Consider the following 21004-nt stretch of genomic DNA (forward strand, 5'->3'; position numbering starts at 1 on the left):
AGAACGCTTTAACCAAACGGCACCATTCTCTGCTCCCCCTTCAGAGGACGACCTAGGGTGTTTAATGGCAGGGAACATATCTATGCAACCGGTACATGCATATTAATTCCACTCTGCAAAAGATGGCAATAAATGCAGTCCTTCCAAGAAGCTACATTTTCTTTAGCTGAGACTGGAGTGGGATTCAGTTCCTGTTGCTGCAGAGCAATTTAGATTTGACTGCACATTGTAACCAGTCTCTTGTTTGTGCCTAAACAAAGTGAGTTCTCCTAAGGTGTCCATCGGTGGCCACTAAGGGCTCCCTTTTCTTGGGTCCTACTTTTGAGACAAGCAGAGCAGCTACAACTCCCCCCCTGGGTCCAGGGAACAGTTGGTGCCCACCACTTCTAAGATTCCAGCCCCTGTTCTTTAGGCTGGATATCAGGAATCCAGGTCTTCTTGAGAAAACAGCTGGGAGTAAAGATCACTAGAAAGGAAGCAATAAAACTCTCTGTTGTTCTTTTGCCATCAAGGCTGACGAAGCTGCAAAGAGTGCCTTAAGGCCCATTGTATATCATTATTTCATAGCACAGTCTCTGTATGCTGCGGTGCCCACCTTGCAGGAGGGAATGCCTCCGTGGCTTTAAGATCCGAGTTGAAGTACCTAGACCCCTGGAACAAGACGTTCAGCTCCCAGCGGAGTCCAAGACTGCACTTCATTCCAGCAAGGGGATAATCATTGGAGTCCCACGCAGTTTCCTATGAACGAGTGTTTCTGCTGATATCTTAAACTGTGGCTTTGCATGAACATTCAAGGGAATAACACTGGTGAATTACACCTCCAAATTTAGTGCAATCATTACCAGGCTAATTAGGAAAATCTCATGGCATCTTCTAGTAGGAATGGAGAGATTAGCCTGATGTCCTTATCCAGAACGTCCCTAGCTCCCTCCACTGGTACTAAGCTCTCTGTGGGATGAATGGCTGTGCCCTCCGCCCCAGAGCTGGCTGCATTAGGATGCTGGTGCTTTAGCTAGTTTGCAAAGTGCATTGGGATCCTTCAGTAAGACAGAATATAGCATTGTTGCTGTCCCTATTGAGACCCCGTATTACACCATGAAATGCTGTACCACAAAACTACAGTGCAAATGGCTTTGCAAACTTTGCAACCACTCAGAAACCAGCTGCACAGAGAGAACAGCAGCAGAGTCCCCCCAGGGAACTCAGCAGGGCTCACCCTAACCTTTCCCCTTTGGTTCGCAGAGGTTTGCACCGCAGTTTTTTATTGAATGTGTTTGCCTTACCTGCTATCTTCCTAGCTGTCCTGGCCACCCAGCCCCCTCTAGGGGCAGTATGGTTTGCAATGCATATTCCAGGGTTGGAATTTGGCTGCTGAACTTTGTACGCCCCTATTGCAACCTAAGTACTAACGTAATACCAGGCCAGGTATCTTGGCCATTACAAAAGGCTCTTTCTTTCCTTGACACAGTGGATTGGGCAGCCTCACAAGGCTCCAGGTCTGGTTTGATTTGGATCAGCACTTCAAGGTTTGGCTGCTGATCTGAACTTCCGGGGCCAAACTCAGAGCTGGTGTATGTGAGGGCAGCCCCACTGATTGCAAAACCAGGCTAAGCATGTCACCAAATCAGTGTTCTAGAGGTACCCTGGCATCCTCAAGCCTGCATGGAAATGCAACAAAAGCAGCTTCTCTCACAGTGATTTGCCTGGTCTAGGCTAGAACCTGGAAGTGCAAAAGGAGCCATGGACCTGGAGACAGAGTGGTTCAGACTATAAAGCTGGGTGAAGGTTGGGGATGGGAGTGGGAGCTTATTTTTTTTTTCATCTACAGGTGGATTCAAACCAAACACCAGCTCTAAACATCCTCCAACTGTGGCCACGTTGAAAACCAGGATCTGTATTTTCCTTCTTAGGCTAATCTCTAAATTTCTCCAATCTGCTCTAATTACACTTCCAGATGGAAGGAGCAGGGAGGGAGGGAGCAGCTTCCACTTCTTACCCAGGGTCTGAAGTCACATTTTTGCATTAGAGCAAAAATTATATGGCAAAAGAAGGAGAAGAAAATGTAAAAACCCACGGAAGGTGTTGATCATTTTCTTTTGCTTTTAGAAAGTCTTGTTACCTAACTCAGTTCCAGTCCTAGGCTGGAAGTGACGATATCCATATTCTTAATACCCATATTCTGAACGTACAATGGGATCGTGGAAGAGGTGATGCCGTCTTTGAGATAGAGAGCACTGGGGCACTTTCTGGGTCGTGCCAAAGCCCAAACAGAGTGGTTCTGATCTCTGGATGGGTCCTTTTATCTCAGCAGCTGCAGAAGGATTTTTTTTCTCCAGACATCCAAAAACTTTCCAACCCCCTGCTCAGGCGGAGCAGGGAGACCCAATCTGATTTTCTATCTCCTTTGTTTTCTCCCAAGCAATGAGAAGAGGGAAATGCAAGAGAAAAACAAACAAAATCAACAAACTCCTCTGAAGCCAGCACATAATATGGAGATGTACAGGGAAAGAGAAAGTTTTTTAAAATGCATGGAAAAGAGGAGTACAAAGACGAATTAGGAGAAGCCAGCAGCGCTGGGCTGAGTCTGTTTGGCATTGATACTGCGTAGAATTAAGTCACACTGGTCTTACTTGTGTCCAGAGGGCAAGAAAAGGGCTCCCAGTGGAGAGAATCCAGACTGGAGCTAGCGATTCTGAGCTTGGATTGATAACCTAACTCAAGGAGCGGGCTGGGGGAGGCTCTGCCTGATTCCGCTCTAGGCCGAAAAGCCTGCATTTATCCCAGTGATAGCATCCAAGCCAGAGCTGCAGGCCTTCGGGGGAAAAAAGGCTTAAAAAAACATCTTTCATTCATCAGGCAGCTGAGACTGAGAGGGAGTGGTGGGGGAGACCAAAATAAATGGAGAGAGAATTGAGAGTTGGTGAAAATATGCAGCGGGGTCTGCTTCCTCCAGAGTTAGTGTCACCTACTCATTATTCCCCCCAAAACACCTCTTCTCCATATACTGCGGTTACCAAAAACCTCCCTCAGGCAAGAATCCAAGAGTCCCAGAAAAAACCAGGAGAGGGATGCACTCTCTGCTGGTATTCACAGAAGCTATGGACCAGAAGGTGCTTTGAAATCCAGGGAAGAATTCCAGCCCCACAATAAACCGACGAGCATCCCCTGGTAACTTCCCGAGAGGAGATGTAGACAGAATACTCATAACAATGATGATGACGACATTGGATCTAATATTTTACAAACCCTCCCCCCTCTACATACCCTGTAGCTCTCAGACAACTAATGCACAATCCATCGGGTGCATGGCCTTGCAAGGAGCAGCCTCCCATTCAATCTGACCTTGCTGCAAAACCCCCTGTCCTCTTTGCCAGCAGCCCCTCAAAATCAAGCACTGCTTATAACACCCCGCTTGCAACAAGGAGCAGGTTGGGTCAGCAACATGGACTCCTCCAGGACAGAGCTCTGCTTGAAGAGATATGCAGAACACTTGGGTTAGGGACAGGCCATATGAGGAGGGTCAAATTCTGGGCCCCATTTTGCTACTTTGGATTTTAATTGCAGCCCAAGGTGGGGCCTTTGTCTCTGATCTCTGCCCACACAGCGTGAAGAGGAAGTAGCTCCATGCAGCTCAGTGGAATGGCACAGATATAAAACCAGGCCCCCAAACACATCTTGGGTCCAGTTCCAAAATGATGCCTTCAGGCTGGCTAAGAATCGCATTTCTGCTGCAACCAGGCTTGTATAATCTGAGACAGCTGGTAAAACCTGTTCTGGGAAGAACAAATCATTGGTAACCGCATGCTCCAGCCTGGCTATAATTTCCAGCTCCCATCTGCCACAGCAATGGAACTCAGAGCTTCCTGTTCTGAAAGATGGAACCTCTGTCAGCACTTTTAAGAGAATCTCCTTTCATTCTTTGCAGTACAGGGGCATACTCTTCATGTCAAGGAGGGTGGAGAGGCAGCTTCTATAATTACTCCTGTTGTGGGTCATCACAGGGACTGAACCTGGGACCTTCAGCACAGTCCTTTCCCATTTGATCTATTGGGTAAATCCCCTTGTTACTAGAAATAGCAGGCTCTTATCTTCTTCCACAGAGCAGCCACTAGAGAGGGACACAGCCCACTTAGGTGACTCCTGTGAAAAGCCATCGAAAGCTGATATGCCACGAGTGCAAAAGAATCTGCTCTCGGTTTGGCTAAGGAAAGAAAACGTTGCATGCACAGATGGCTCCAGGAGTTTTCTTCGTCCTGCACAGGGTAAATTCTTCTGTGTGTGAATGTCTGTCACTGGAATGAATGTGGCTGGACAACAAATGGGAATCTCGCAGAAAATGGAAGAGGGGGAAAGAAGGCTCATTAGTCAATTCTCGTCAAGCAAGTAACGCAATGTGACAGCAAAAGGCTGCTGAGCACTGCCCAAGATGGGCTGTGCAGTGCTCCCTCACAGAAAGAAACCTGTCACGCGGAGAAAATCCTACCTGACAGCAAAATGGAGGCAGGCGGGGAGAGGAAAAAATCAATCTGCAGGGAAGTTTATGGGTCTGTAGCCCTCCTGCACTTGGGAAAATCGGGAAAGGGAAGGGGAAAATAGAATGTCCTGCAGACAGCACTTTTCCCCTACATCCTGAAGGAGGCAGTGTTGTGTTGGTGGTTGGAGGAGGAGACTATCAAGAAGGTGACCTGTTTGCAGCTCTGGAAGTGAATGTGGATAGAGTAGGGGACTGTCTGCCTGGGTTGAAGTTCTAGTTCTGGAGGACTGGGAGTCCATACTCCTGTGTTCCTAGATTTATAGATTTAAGGCCAGAAAGGACCATTATGACAATCTAATGTGACACACACTTAGCACAGGCCAGAGAACCTCACCCCAAAATTTTTGCACCAAGCCTGTGACTTCTGTCTGAAAGATCCATTGCCCTTAGATTTGCAAACGAGTCTTCGGGCAAGTCACTTAACTTTGCTGAGTCTCACCTTTCCCAGGTTTAAATGGGGATCACCATTACAGCTGGTTGCATATCAAGAGACCTGGTCTGCAAATACTTTCATTGGTGAAGACACCCAGTTCGCTTTGTGGGGTCACTGATATCCAGGGCCATTCTGGAACCTGCTGCAGATTCGGCAAAATGTTCACAGAGCCCAAAGTGGAGCAAATTGTAGGACAAACAGTGATTTGCACCTGAGAGCAGCATTCACGGAGAGTTATTCTTCAATTTATTCTTGAGCCATCAGAATGCTGGGGTTGGGGGAGAGAGAATGGATGGATGATTTAAAAGCTGTGTAAGTGCCTAAGGTGAAAGGGGTTAGAAAAGAGGCAGATGGTTTCCCTGATTCTCCCGCACACAGTTCAAACTTCTTCTTCTGATAACTTTCCCAGCGACTTTGCCACCACCTGCCTTCGTTTCTTGCCTGTGCCAACTCATATGCTCACCTGAGCTTCTCTTCTGATCTCTCCCAGATGCTTCTTTGTGCTGCATTCCACTTAAGAACAGCCATACTGTGTCAGTTCAACGGTCCATCCAGCCCAGCATCTTGTCTGCTGACGGTGTGCCAGAGGGAGTGAACCTAACAGGTAATGATCAAGTGATCTCTCCTGCCGTCCATCTCCACCCTCTGACAAACAGAGGCTAGGGACACCATTCCTTACCCATTCTCGCTAATAGCCATTAATGGACTTAACCTCCATGAATTTATCTAGTTCTCTTTTAAACCCTGTTATAGTCCTAGCCTTCACAACCTCCTCAGGCAAGGAGTTCCACAGGTTGACTGTGCGCTGTGTGAAGAACTTCCTTTTATTTGTTTTAAACCTGCTGCCCATTAATTTCATTTGGTGCCCCCTAGTTCTTATGGGAACAAGTAAATAAGTTTTCCTTATTCACTTTCTCCACACCACTCATGATTTTATAGACCTCTATCATATCCCCCCTTAGTCCCCTCTTTTCTAAGTTGAAAAGTCCTAGACTCTTTAATTTCTCCTCATATGGGACCCGTTCCAAACCTCTAATCATTTTAGTTGCCCTTCTCTGAACCTTTTCTAGTGCCAGTATATCTTTTTTTTGAGATGAGACCACATCTGTATGCAGTATTCAAGATGTGGGTGTACCATGGATTTATATGAAGGCAATAAGGGATTCTCTGTCTTATTCTCTATCCCTTTTTTAATGATTCCTAACATCCTGTTTGCTTTTTTGACTGCCGCTGCACACTGCGTGGACGTCTTCAGAGAACTACCCACGACAACTCCAAGATCTCTTTCTTGATTAGTTGTAGCTAAATTAGCCCCCATCATATTGTATGTATAGCTGGGATTATTTTTTCCATTGTACATTACTTTACATTTATCCACATTAAATTTCATTTGCCAGTTTGTTGCCCGATCACTTAGTTTTATGAGATCTTTTTGAAGATCTTCACAGTCTGCTTTGCTCTTAACTACCTTGAGCAGTTCAGTATCATCTGCAAACTTTGCCACTTCACCGTTTATCCCTTTCTCCAGATCATTTATGAATAAGTTGAATAGGATTGGTCCTAGGACTGACCTACTCCACGTCTCCCCATATGCTTGGAGTAGGGTGAGCAGACGTTTCAATATCAGTGGCTTTGTCTTAATTATGCAATTATGCCCCCCCCCCGCAAAAACGTGTCCCAATTTTTCACACTTGCTATCTGGTTGCTCTAGCGTGCAGCCTCCACATTCATATGCACCTTGCTACCTTCACACCAGATCCCACTAGCTCCATGAACCCTTCGGCCACCAGAAGCACACACACCCTTTGCTCACCACATTGCTCGCCAGCTGGTTCCTTCCCACTCTCACTTCTTTGAGGTAGGGATCAAGGTCTCCCTTTAGCATTTTGTCCTTTTGTAAGAGCCACATATGCTTCGAGATGCTGTATAAATACATCCCTAGCCAGCTAGGAACTTCAGAGTGCTCACGATAAGCATACCATGGCCGCTAGGAACTACATGTCAAGAGTGGGGCTAGAACTCAGATCCTCCTGCTCCAGAAGCCCAAGCCCTGAGCTAAAAGAGAATCACCACTAACTGTCAGCAATATAGGGCCTATTACACACAGCAGAGCAGCCAACTAAACTGGCAAGAGGCACAAGATTGTGTGTCACATACATTTCCTATCAGTCGTGTTTATCTGTGCATAATAATGCAGAACTCTTATACAGACCTCACAACCTGTCGGTATGGAAGCACTTTACAAAGCAAGGGCAGTTCAATGATCTCCATTTGATAGACATGGAAACTGAGGCACGGTGCAAGGAAGTGACTTGACTAGAGCCCAGGGTTTGCTGACTCCCTAGCCACTGGCCCACGTTTGCCTTCTTAGATAAGATTGTGACGTGTGTCTGCAAAGCGCCATGCAGCACCAACAACACAGCACTTGTGTCATGCTCACTCTCTCTCTTGCTGCTAGGGCAGCATTTTGTTCCTGTGCGTCTGTGCTGGAGACACCTTTAAATGTTTTCCTGCTCTCAGAGGGCCACCTATGCACATGAGCCTGGGAGGATGCATGCTGATTGACCATCAAAGCAAAGAAATAAACCATCCATGCAGAGGGCCCTAACTATGTGCTCTCGTTCCCTCTGTCCCACCACGGTCAGGGCAGCTGCTCTGAGAAATAAAGTGTCAGAGGTCCCTGGAACTATTGTTCCTGAAATAGCTCCCTCTGTGCTGAGTTCCAGAGTCTCTGCTTTTAATCTCTGCTAGCCAGTCTGCAGAACAACCATCAGCCCTACATTCGTAATGCTTGCAGGCTGCCCTAACAGAGAAAGGGGACTCCATTCTTTCCCCATTAGATTCTTCCTCTGGTGGCTTGGCTGGATGAGAAGTGTCCTGTGTTTGTGGTGTTATCCCGGGTGTCCTGGCCAAATTCTCACTCAGATGATTCTTTCCAGCTTGTCTGCAGTTTCATGGTATTCGTCACTTCCTGTCTTAAACCAATGGGCAGTGTTAAACTGCTGTTAGTCCAACAAAGGGGCAGCTGCGTTTGGGGGGAGAAGTGTCCCTCAGACCTACCTGACAGGCTGCAAGGCTTACATGCTCTCAAATCACTGGATGAAAAGTGCTCCTGGAACAGATGGGTTAGGAAGCCGGAGAGCTGAAACCACTGCTTATCGTCATCAGCCGAGCATGAGCTCCCAGTGTGATGCCGGGACCAAAAGGGCTAGTGTGATCCTGGGATACTTAGACTGGAAAATCTCAAGGAGGATCAGAGAGGTTTTTCTCTCTATCTGGCACTGATGCAACCGCAAATAGAATTCTGTGGCCTGTCGTGGTGCCCACAATTCAAGAAGGATGTTGATAAATTGGAGAAGGTTCAGAGGAGAGTCCTAAGAACGATTAAAGGGTTGGAAAACTTGCCTTCATTTGGGGCAGGTCTCTGGCCTGTGTTATACAGGAGGCCAGACTAGATAATCACAATGGTCCCTACCGGTCTCATTGGTTCCTTGTTTCGTCTACCTGTTGCCTCTTGTTTTCTATGCAGATTATGAACTGTCTGTGGCAGGGACAGGCTTTTTGTTCTGGGTTGTACAGCACCTAACGCCCAGGGGTTCTGGTCCCTGGCTAAGGCTCCTAGGAGCGACCCCACTACAAATAAATAACAAGAAGATCATTTTGGGTGGGGCATCATTGTCCAAAGAGAACAACTGCAAGGGAAGGAGAAGCGTCTCTACTGCCAGCTATGCAACTAGGACACAGCCTGCTGGAGGCAGAACGCAGCTCCCTGCGAACTCCCTTGTGCATTAATAAGAACAAGCAGAAACAAAAGGGGAAGTGCCCTGGGGTAGGGGCTCCAGCACTCGGGATTCTAAAGGCCAGAGTGAATGTGTGCACACAACAGCCTGTGCCTGTGGGGGCTCGGCAGGCCACGGGACTAGGATAACACGGGGTGTGCAAGGCAGGATTGAGGTGCACTGGTAGAGCTGTGTGTGTGCGTCTCAGGACAGAAAAGGCAGAGCAAAGGGCTTTGGGTCAGTATTGAGTGCACTGGCAGAGCCGTTTGAAGGACTGCTGCATAGCTAACTCATCTGAGCAGGCCAGAAGAGACTACTGGGGACTTGGGCCAGCAAAATATTAGGGGCTGCAAAATGCTCAGAGGCTCTCCCTGTGTGAGTGGCTATGGGGATTGTATTTTCCACTCTGCTTACAGCAGCAAGAAAAGCTGAGCCGACCCTTCCTGAATTATGCACCCTGGCTCTGAATGGCCCTTAAGTGCCCAGTTCATGCACAAATCAAAACCTCGGCATTTCTGAGGCTCTAGGGCTTTAAATCAGAACCTGAAATTTAACCTTTTCTCTTTCCTTTTATTGCAGCTGTTTAAATCCTGTGGCTTCTGGAGTCAGATAACTGGAGAAGCCTCTGTTACTCTCCTGAGAGCATTTACTACTAGAGATAGGCCAGAAATGTAATACATAGATCCAATCTTTGAACACCTTCCCCAGGGTGGCAGTGCCTGGACTGGAGCTTCTATTTGATTCCATTTCTCTTTTCTTAGGGATAAAGGAACCTTTCCAAGGGGCGTTTCCTTTAGAAAAGCTGGAGCTGTATGAGCCCCAAATAGGCATTTAATTTTCATTCAGCAGCACAGCGGCTACCCAGTGGTATTAATAAAATATCACCTGATTATTAAAAGGCTTATTTATTGAGGTTGGCTAAGCACAACACAACAGGTGGATTTGCACCCCAAGATTCCAGGAATCAGGGCCCGTAATCGAGTGGAATGGACTGACCATGCAATAACTGTCTTATTACATTTAAACAGATGAACACTTATACACCCTAATGGGACTCACTAATATGGCTGCACCCACATCAGGGACTTTTCTAGGCACAAACCAAACACCTCCTGGGCCTGAAATCTGTTCTCTCCATGCTTCCGCACTCCCCCAGTGTGTTCAGTGAAGAACACATCTTGACGATACAGACTACACAGCAACTGCCCTTCCCAGCCTCCAGCTCAGTTCACAAAAGGCAGTATGACACGGGTAGGACAGGATTTCAAAACTACAGCCAGCCATGGGTTCTGGGCTCTGGTTTACTGTGCACCACTGGAGCCCACAGGCATGTGATGCTCTGTAACTTTTTTCTTCACCTGTTTCCCCCCCTTCAAAAAAAAATTAAACCCCGCTGGCAGGTCTGTCCCATAGTCACTCCATTTATCACCAGTCACTTTGGGAGCGATTAATCACCAAGGTAATTTCTGAGGAAGGTTTGCCCTAGAGGCTGCCTTTAATCTGGGAGAAGCTCCCAAGGAGTTCTACCTTTATTACATGGGACTTGCTCCAACGTGCTCCTTTACTGGAGCTGAGCAACGGCCTTCGAAACTCAGGCAAACAGGGCTCATACTCCCCGCCCAGCAATTAAACAAAACCATGCAGATGCCATTGAGCCTGAGCACAACCCTTTTGCCCAACTTGAGCTGTGTTTCAAGTGTAGCAGGTTTTGAGTGAGCTCTGCAGCAGGGTTTGGGGACAGTCCCTGGCTGAGTTTCCAGAGATCCTGGTCCCGGGTGTGGGTTTGGGTAGAAACCGTGTCAGTATCAGCCATTTGGGATGAATTTTACAGGCAAGTGTTGGGTTGGTTCTAAGTGAGCTGTGGAGTGCGTGAAACCCATTTAAACCCAAACCAGAATGAAAGCTGGCACAAACCCTTGTGAACCAAAATGGCTGCCCTTCCTACAGCTCTAAATAGGAGTGAGATGGTCACCATCTTGGTCATGCTCACTGACTGCACTGGGGCCTCCACAGGTAAATGCATCAGCCTCTGCAGCTTAAACTCCAGGGCCAGGTCCCATGGCCAGGGGCTGTAAAAGACTCGTATCCTCTGGATCAGACACAGAGTGGGACACATCACGCATACTGCCCACACGTATGGACAGACATGCAATGGCTTGTTCCCGAAGCCACCAGTATGTCACAAAAAAGTTGACTCCCAGTTCCAAAGGATGTCCACAGAGCCCCCCAGATCTCTCAGGGTCTGGAAACATTTCCCCTTTTCCTATTTGAAAGACTCTGATAAAGCAACATGGCTTTATTTTTCCTAGCTTCTTTTTCATCCAAGCTTCATCCCCCGAATGCCTTGCAGTTAGATAATATAGGGAGAGCTAAGTAATGAACAAAAGTTAGGGGGAGTGAGAAAAATTAGGAGGCAGAGAGGCCAGGGAGGAGAGAGAGAGAGAGAGAAAGGGTTTTCCAATGTGCCTTGAAAACAAAAGGAGAATCAGCAAGGTGGGAGAGATGGGTGCAGCTGTGAAAATGGATTCTACATCATAGTGTCTCGGATAAATTAAGGCAACCTGGGGTCTTAGATACACTGCACATAGAATCATAGAAGATTAGGGTTGGAAGAGACCTCAGGAGGTCCTGCTCAAAGAAGGACCAATACCAGCGAAATCATCCCAGCCAGGGCTTTGTCAAGCTGGGCCTTAAAAACCTCTAAGGAAGGAGATTCCAGCTCCCTAGGGAACCCATTCCAGTGCTTCACCACTCTCCTAGTGAAATAGTTTTTCCTAATATCCAGCCTAGACCTCCCCCACTGCAACTAGAGACCATTACTCCTTGTTCTGTCATCTGCCACCACTGAGAATAGCCGAGCTCCATCCTCTTTGGAACCCCCTTTAGGTAGTTGAAGGCTGCTATCAAATCCCTCCTCACTCTTCTCTTCTGCAGACTAAACATATGACCTTTATCGTCCCACTCCCCTGCCACAGCCTCACCCCCACACCATGGTTCCACCCTCTACCTTGGAGTGGCAGCAGATTTCAAAGTTAAGATAAATGGGACAGTTCACACCTCTCAGAGCTATTGTTTCAGGCTCTCTGCAGAGGCAGGCAGGCATTGGTTACACATGGTGGTGAGGTGTCACATTTTCAAGGTTTTCTTTGTTTCCACAAATCAAAGAAAAATGTTGTTTTTTTAATTAAAATAAATTGGAGCTTGATATCATCACATGACTTCAGCTAGGGCCATAGGCATGGGCTTACAGTACCTATGCCTTAATGTAACCTGGATGGTGGGCAGATTGTGCTAGGGACCAAGGGGAAGCTGGTGTGAGGTAGATGAGGCCAAGGTATCAGGGAAGGGAACAGATAGAGGGTCTGCAAGATGGCCTTGGAGGGGTTTTAAAACCAAGAAGGGAGGTTTTGAACTGGACCCAAAAATGAAGAAGGCAGTGAAGTCACTCCAGCCCTGTAAGCCCAAGGCCGGCATTCTGCGGAGAGCAGGGTCTGTGGCTCTCAGCTGGCGTTTGGTGGTCCCGGTGTGTTCCAGTGGCTAATGCATGTGAAAAGCAGATTTATTTTTGCCCACGTTTCATATTCTTCACACTTGGCAGTATGAGACAAAGGATCAGCTCTTCAATGGAGTCCTTAGAATAAACCTTAAACCTCATCAAATCCAATCCGCCAATAAAAATTGCCCAGACAAAAGGCCAGGGACGAAGGGTGACGGCAGGGGCCTTTTTGCCAAGATAAGTTTTCACAAGACTGTTTATCCACACAATTTGGAACGACACTTAAAATCTCTAATCCCAATAAGCATGAAAGTGGTTGTCCCAAGCAAGCAGGTGTATTGTCCCGGGGCAGCCACGTTGCCAGCAATGTTCATTTCTGCCGCTGTGCCTGTGGGGTCACTGGGAATATATGGAGATGGGGCAGCTGCAGTCTGAATGCTTCTGTTTAACCTCAATGCCTCGGATCCCTTTCCACCCACTCGCCCCCCCCCCCCCCGTTTTCGAGCCAGCCCCCTATTCAGAGTGATTTTAAAAGGCAGCAAAATGGTTACAAGGTTTAAAGCAGAGGCGAGCAAAATGCCCAACAATGGGCAGGACAAAGGAGCGTTCAGGGGCTGGTCCTTAATCCACAAACATATGACAATGAAGTATGTGAAACCGTGCGGCTATGAGGATTAAACCCACTGCCAAGGGGAGGCTTTAGTGGGGGGGGTGTGTGCAAAGTTGAAACTCAGATGAGTTCTCCCTCCGGCAAGTTACGAATGAAGAAAGATCTTTCTGTGAAAGGGGGATAAGGGATGGTGGTTTGCCACCATGAATCCACTGGGGTTTGGGGTTTATTTTGCCCAGCACTGAGAATTTTATTCCTACAAACTGCACTTAAAGTTACTGAACAAACCATTTAAAAGAAAACAATGAAAGGGCTAAAACTATCCCTTTTTAAAAACAAGGGACACATCTGACACTAAATGATTTGAGTGTGGGTGGGAGGCAGGAGGTGCAGTTCTCTGAGCCTGCTATAGATGTGAAATTAATGACAAAGTTGTTTTTAGCAGGGTTCCTAAAGGCAGAATAAGAGCCCTCCACTTCGCTGCCTGCATCCCAGATTCCAGGGAATAGTTGTTATACTGCAGTAACCCATGGGAGACGTTAGAACCGCAATCTGAGCGCCGGGCATTGCCCCAGGAGAGTCCCCTATGTACAGTCAGTGGGCAGGTGGGTTTGGATCCCATTCCAGGACTTGTACTAGGAGATTCACTGACAGGACTTCTGACTCTTTTCCTGTTCTTCTTCCTCACCAGTACACAGTTCAGGACACTCATGGAGAGGGCATCTAAGTGCTGTTTGGGAAAGAATAAGCATAAAACATGGAAGAGCAAAAGGAAACAACACACCTAAATACTGCATCTGAAAATCACTCCCGCCACAAAAGGAAAGGCCATCCCATATTGTGAAATAAATAAATAAATGCAGACAGCTAGGATGCCTAGAGAGGGCTGGTACATTACTGTCTGTGAAGTCCATTTCACATCCTTGGATGCACAGTGGCATTGGAGTTGGTAAGTCACCTGGCATCCTGGTGGTGGGGTGTATAAAATTGCTCTGCTGCACTCAGGATATGGTTTGGGATGTACTTACTAAGTTATGTCAAAGGCTCTCACAGTGTCTAGACAGGTTCATTTCTAGATGCACACAGAGCATATACAGGGAATAGAATAAACGGGAATACAGACCCTCCCCTCCATCATTATATTTATACACACACAGAGAACACAAATACACAGAGAATCCTGACTGGGACCTTTGAGCACGACCATAAGACATTTAGTAAATAATAATAATTGCTACTACTCTTAATACCTTCATTCCACTTACTTCCATTGGACTGACCTTCCCACTGACCTTCCTCACATATGGGTTGCAGAGAACTAAGTTAATGTTTAGGGTCTGACTTTGCTTTCATTGAAGGCTGTGGCACAATTCCTACTGTCGGAGGATGAGGTCTGTAGAGATGCCTCAGTTTCTCAGGAGTGTTGTATAGATACCTGATACTGCTGAGAATTAGCTCAATTCTGATTCATTGCCCTTTGTTTGCTTTTGCCACATCAATCCTTTTATTTTCACAAAAATCAGTAAAATATTAATTACAGGCAGCAGCTGCTAAATCGATTTTTAATTTCACACATTTTAAGGATTCCCAGGCTGCCACCGCTAGGGCCCACAGGTGACTGGGTTCAAAAGCAATAAAAACCAACCCTTTCCAGAGGTTTGGAAAAGTTCAGCTCACTCCACTGTTTTCCTTGTTGGCTGCTGCATCTGAGCTCCCAGGCTCTGGACAGGATTGGAAGCTGAAATGGCAAAATACCACAACATAAGAGTCTGGTGGAAACAGGATATTGTGTCTGCATCAGAAACAGGATAAGTTAGAAAACCCACCAGAAAAGCAGTCTGGTGGCATTTCCTGCCGACTTATGACACCTGTCTGATGCTTTCCTGAGCACCCAAACATGGGAGTTCATACCTCACCCAAGGTGAAGTGTCTCCTGCAACTTGTCGTTGATACTTGGCCTAGAGTAGCACTTAAATGTCTCTTGCTGAGATCAGGGTCCCGGCACAGCACTAGGTGCTGTAGAGACACACAGGAAGAGACAGCCCCTGCCCTGTAAGCTCACAATGTAGACGGACCAAGGAAGTGTTATTAGCTCCATTTTACAAATGGATCACAGAGAGATTCAGTGACTCGCCCAAGGTCGAGTCTGTGGTAGATCTGGGGTTAAAATACAGATCTCCTGAGTCCCAGACCAGAGCCTTAATCATGAGATTTTCCCCCACACCCACAGGTAAAACACAGTTCAGTTTGGGGCAGGTGAAGTGTTGAAATCCTTGATGTAGGGTGAATTGCAGGAACCTCTCCCCATTGAAATTTGGGGTTTACCCAGAGCACCCTCTTTCATGGCCTGGGGTCACTGTTATCAGCACCCTCAAAAGAAGAATACCTCTTTCCTCATAGGCAAAGACCTAACGTGTCTTTCCCTTGTTTAAAGTTGATCTTGAAATTAAGTTAAAGCATTTTCTCAGCCTCCGCTTCTTCTGCATTATTGCTTCTGCATTATCTCCTGAAGCAAGAAGCTGTACCAGATCTCAGTGCATGGCAGACGGTGAGGTCTGCTAATCCGTTTAGCACCCCACAAGTATCGCCAAGCCAGTAAATGGGCTTGGGATGCAAACAGATTGACAGCCCTGTTCACACATGAAGAGAGTGATGGAAAGAAGCCTCCAAAACTCTTTCAAGGAAGCAGAAGGAAGGCAGGGGTCCAAACCAAAGTTTAGCATTGTGGGCTGACAGCTATGCCACGATGGCACCTTTCGTGGGGCAACATAGCCCGCCTGACTCCTGGCACAGCCTCTGTGCAAAGCTTCGCTGCCACGCGTCAGGGCAGATGAGCATCAGTTGTGCCATGTCTGCAGGTGACAGCCGTTGCTCCGTGAATGGGTGCTTCTGTTGAAAAATCGCCATCCGGAACCGTCCCCCACTGTGTCCCTCCTCAGCAGAAAGTGCAAGACCAGCAAATGCAAGGCTGCTGGATTCTGCATGGTCTGGGGTATTTTTACTTGGATTGCTGCAGAGGCCTCCATTGAGATAGGGGCCCCAGTGTGCTAGGGGCCCCTGGCCCAAAGACCTTGTGATGTAAATAGACATGACAGACAAAGGAGGGATGATTATCCCCATTTTATTGGCCAAGGACTGAGACCCAGAGAAATTCAGTGACACTTCCAGGGTCTCTCAGGCAGTCAATGGCAGAGCTGGGAATTGAAGCCAGGTCTCCTTAGTCCCAGCCCCGTGCCTTCTCCACACTCATCATTAGATTTGATTTGTTCAATGCATCCTTGTCAGTAGGACTGATTTTCCACAAGCCAGCACAGGGCTTTTTGTTCAGTTGCTCAGGTACATACTACTGGCCACTTCCCCATACACCCAAGACAGCCTCAAGGACAACAGTGCCAATAAAGACATTCAAGCAGCTATATGCGATGCCATGGTGGAGAGAGAAGGCGCATGGGTCACACAGCAGGTGCAGTTGCCACTGTGAAATCAGTGGCAGTGAGGTGTGGCTGATCGCTGCCTGGCACAGACCAAGCAGCATGAGCCTGTGCGCTAATATGGCTGGGAGAGGGGTGGCACTGAAGGCTGTTTTTCCCCGCAGTGATGCAGAGATCACAGAAGTAAGAGATCAGTTAGATCATCCATCCCTGTGCAGGATTGTTCCACACAGTAGCAGTGGTGATGGTGCCTCTGCCTGGCGGTAGAATGGCTTAGGGCAGGGGATGGATGGATGGACAGGGTAGGAGCAGTAAGAGCATAGGAATGGATGGGTCATACCCTGAGCCCTTGAATGCAACTAGTGTTGTCAACTCTTGCAATGTTTGTCTTAAAGCCTCAGCTCCTGGAGTCCTGTGATTACGTGGGCATCTCCAAAATTTCTAGCCCTCCTGGCTGCCAAGAAAAGCTGGCAAATATGGCGCCATCAGGCTAAAAACCAGAAAGTTAATAAAAGTACCCAGCATTTCTTATGATGATTATTCTCTCATGAGTTTAAGTCAGTCTCACTCTTCTTGGGGGGATCTGACTCATGGGTTTTGAGTAGCAGGTTCACAATGCTGTGGGGCTCTGCTGAGCTATTCAGTGGTCTGGATGTACCGGTGGGAGACCATTATCCTGTGACAAGTGTTTGCAGAGCATAAGGAAGCAATCAGAGCGAGGGGTTGGTGAAGGCAGCCAAAGAAGAATGTGTAGCTAGGAGTTGGGGTAGGAAACTATAGGGGAACTTCCTGACTGTGAGACCTATCAGATGGAGCCCAGCCAGTTTCTTGCTAGATGACGCGGATGCTTAGGACATTTTGGGAATGTGTTTAGACGTTGTAAAGCAGGAGTCCAAGTTGCCACCTCTGCCTTAGAAAAAACTTCCAGGACCTTTCTTTTCTTAACAAAATCTGCTTCATTTTCCTGTTTGAATCCAGCCCAAGCCCTACGTGATTTGAGCTTGATGGGTCTCAGCCTAGTTCTCAAAACCAACCACACCCCTGGCAGTCTGTAAATACTTTGTTGGCTGTCTCAGCAGAGAAGCTAATAAGTGAATGGGCCACGGAACCTGAATTCCCCTTAGCATCTAGAGAGGGGAGGGAGGCATCATGATGGGGCGGGATGGAGGAAGGCTTCCACCATCAGACTATGCTGTATCTGATTTGTGGGGCAACAGAGGACTTGACTCCCCAGCACTGTCAAGCCAACTGCTTCAATGAACCTTAAATAATAGGTGAGCTTTGCTGACTAGTAGTTCTGTTGTATCTTTGGGGCTTCCTACTGCAAGTCAGCCTCACTCCCAAGTCACAGGTACATCCCACGCACGCAGCCATGCCAGGGTGCACTGCATCATCCACTCTTTACAGAGGGCATTTCATTACTGTCCACTTCAGAGTTCTCTGATCAGCTGAGTAGCTCCCTCCCTCCCCAAAGAGGGGACAGTTAGAATGGGAGGTGGGAACTTACAAGGAGCTATTGGGTGACTGGGCAAACATAGCCAGGAGCATAAAGCCTCTGTTCACAGAGGAGAATAGCAACAGGCGAACTTCCCTACCCCCAAATTCAGACCCTGATCTTGGGAGTGGAGAAAGCATCAGAAAACAGATCCATGCCCACTATTGAAGGCAAGAACTGAAAACTATGAGAGTCACAGAACCCCTTTCAGAGTGAGAGCAGTTAGGGGAGGGAGGGGATTGTTGTTTGTTTTTTAGTTTAAAGGTCTCAGGTCTCTAGATGAGTACAGACATCCTGGGTGTATTTCACAACTACCCTGTATCAAGGCAGTCTGGTTTGGTTTTGACCTGCATAGGTTTCCTGCTCACGTCTATTGCTCTTCTCACAATTCCCTGCAAAACTTGTCAGTTTCTTTTTGGTGAGGGAAGTGCTCAGATTTAGGCACAGTATTTCAGACCCTGAGGTGCGGAGAGGGGCTGTATGCTTCTACATATTCAGTCAGAGCCACAGCTGCCTTTCCTTTGCCCTAACTGTTCGAAAGCAACGTTGTGTTTGGTCATTGCATTAACTTGTTTAATTCCCAGCCTCATAGCCAAACTAAAAAGCTTGCAATAAACTAAACTAAACTAAACAAACCCAATAAAGTTATGTTTTAAATCCTCTCCCAGACAAACTTGCTAACCAAATCATGACTATTAATGTCAGATTTCTTCTCCACCTCCTCTTTTGGATCAAAATGTAAACAAGGCCATGTGATTAAGATATCTCTTGCAGAAGTTTAAATGGCAAATTTGGAATTCCCCTCCTGATCAGATGCCATCCCCTCTCTCTTTCCCACCAGCCCCCGTAGCAGCCTTCTGGCTGTTTGTTTTCAGAAGTGTGTTAAAGTGACCTCAATATAGTGAGTGACCAAGGCACTGCTAATCCCCTCTTTTAATTGATTACCCTTGGTCCAGCCCCTGATGCTGTAAGGCTATAGGGCTGGGGAACCCACCCCCGATAGATTAGCACCCTTTAGTTTACAGATCAGCCACTTCTTCAGTCCTTTGCCCTGCAGCAATTCATGAAAACACCACTAATCTCATGAAGAACAGAAGGGAGCCCTTCAAAGTTTATTAATAATGGAAACAGACAGAGAGAGCGCCAGGCTTAAGGTTTGTTCTCCACTCTTCTGTTTCAGATTTCAAAGCTGGGGGAAGTAGCAGGGGCTTTTTGAGTTCCTGGATTTTGCCAGGAGGAAGGTTTTATCCTCCTCTCCCCCCTCCTCCTCTTTAGAAAGTTCAGTCTGAAGCTAACAGAAGTCACTGCACATACAAACCCAGGCTGAGATCCAATATGGGGGCAGGGGAGAAGGTGTCAAAGAGTTGCATGTGTGAGTCCATTAATGATTGGAAACTCAGGATGGTGAGAAAGTGAGAGCTGCCTGGAATGACCAGGGGTGGCTGAGCAAGAGCAAGAGCTCACGAAAGCTTATGCGGAAATAAATTTGTTAGTCTCTAAGGTGCCACAAGTACTCCTGTTCGTTCTGCGGATACAGATTAACATGGCTGCTACTCTGAAACCTGAGCAAGAGGTAGGAACACTGAGCTGGCAAACAAGTCCTGCTGTCAAACCTCTGACTCTGGGCCATTGGGATGCTGTTTTTAAAGGAGCAATAGGATTCTGTGCTTAGACTCCAAAGAGCTGGTTTGCTCTGTGTTTTGGCCACAGACCTAACATTGCCAAGTCTTACGATGTTCTCATGGTCTTTGGTGCTTTTCTTAGATTCTCCAGCTTCTGGAGTTGTAACTACACAAAACCCACAGCCTTCATTTGAAACATTTCTAGCCTTTATGGGTGCCCAGAAAAACTACAAAATGTGACCCTGAAAGGCTCAGAAACCAGAATGAAAATAAAAATCCCATTTCAAAAAAATCTCTTGGTTTTTAAGACAATCTCATAATATTTTTGAGGCCTGACTCCTTGTTTTAATACATGAAACTAGCAATACTGAAGCCACTTTGTCTCTGTCCCTCACCGCTAACACCCCAACAATAATCCTGCTTTTCTCGCTCCAGCTCCCCTACTATAGACATATTATGTGTGTGCTGCCGCTGGCACAATGAAGCCCTGATCTCAGTTCACATCTGTAGGTACTAAAATGATAATGCAATGAGAAGACTCTTTTGCTCTTGCCAAATGGCTAGGGCTGCCCTATAGTTTTGATCTCCTCCCAGCCCCAGAGCTGCCAAGCTAGTATAACCCCTCAAAAAAGCATGAGCAAGAGCTTAGGTGTCTCATGGAGCTGCTCAGCAAAACTCCCCTTTAGAAGAGGGAGTTGCTTTAGGAATCGCCTTCAGCTGAATCCCCACAGAACATTATTCCCTGCCCAGCTAAGTTCACCAGCCCCTCCACACACGAGTATCTGCAGGACCATAGCCAAAGCTGCCTTTGAGCAGCTCCCATGCCTAAGGGAGCCTGCAACAGAGAACAGCTCAGCCTGTTTTACTGCAGAGCTCAGCATTTGTCCCATTGCTTTACCAACAGGCACTATGCCTCCTATTTATGCTCAACCCCGCCCCCCCAGTACCCAGTTAATGCCAGTTAAGCTGCACAGCTGCAGCAGCTTAAATCCCCAGGCACTGGTGTTAATGGGAGTTCCATAGTATGTTACCACCTGACTGTTCTCTAAGTGGACTCCTAATATTGTCCAGGGAGACCCCTTATCTGCACCAGTCTGACTGGGGGTCTGTTAACAATGAGGCATTAAATGGGTGGCAGCAGATCAGCTGAGGTGAAATAGGAGCCAGTCTGAAACTTGGAGGTTCAGCAAAGTTTGGTCCATTTATTGGTTAGCTCCCTGTACCTCTGCACTTCTCCTTGCTGCTTTCAAGACATGTTTCAAGACACCCATTGGTCCTAGAAACGCCACCTAAAAAACCACCAAAAGTCAGCACAATCCTTCCAAATACATTGACATTTACCATGTAGGAATCTTTCAGACAAGCCCTTAAAACCCCATGTCCTATTCGGACAAGCCCTTAAAACCCACAAAAAGACCCTTGGACCCTTTTTTAGAAACAAGAGTTTTGTTCTTGACCCGAACTTCCTCTCAGCTTGTGCTAGTTGTTTTCTGGCCTCCACCTTAGAGGCAGCTGCTTTTCATTGCTGCTCTAGGGAGACAGGTGTAAAGCACTTTCAAGGCTGAAAATTGCTTTTGAAATGTGAGCTGTCATGGTTATTACTG

This window comes from Chelonoidis abingdonii, chromosome 25 (genome assembly GCF_003597395.2).
Source record: "Chelonoidis abingdonii isolate Lonesome George chromosome 25, CheloAbing_2.0, whole genome shotgun sequence".
Classification (NCBI taxonomy): Eukaryota; Metazoa; Chordata; order Testudines; family Testudinidae; genus Chelonoidis; species Chelonoidis abingdonii.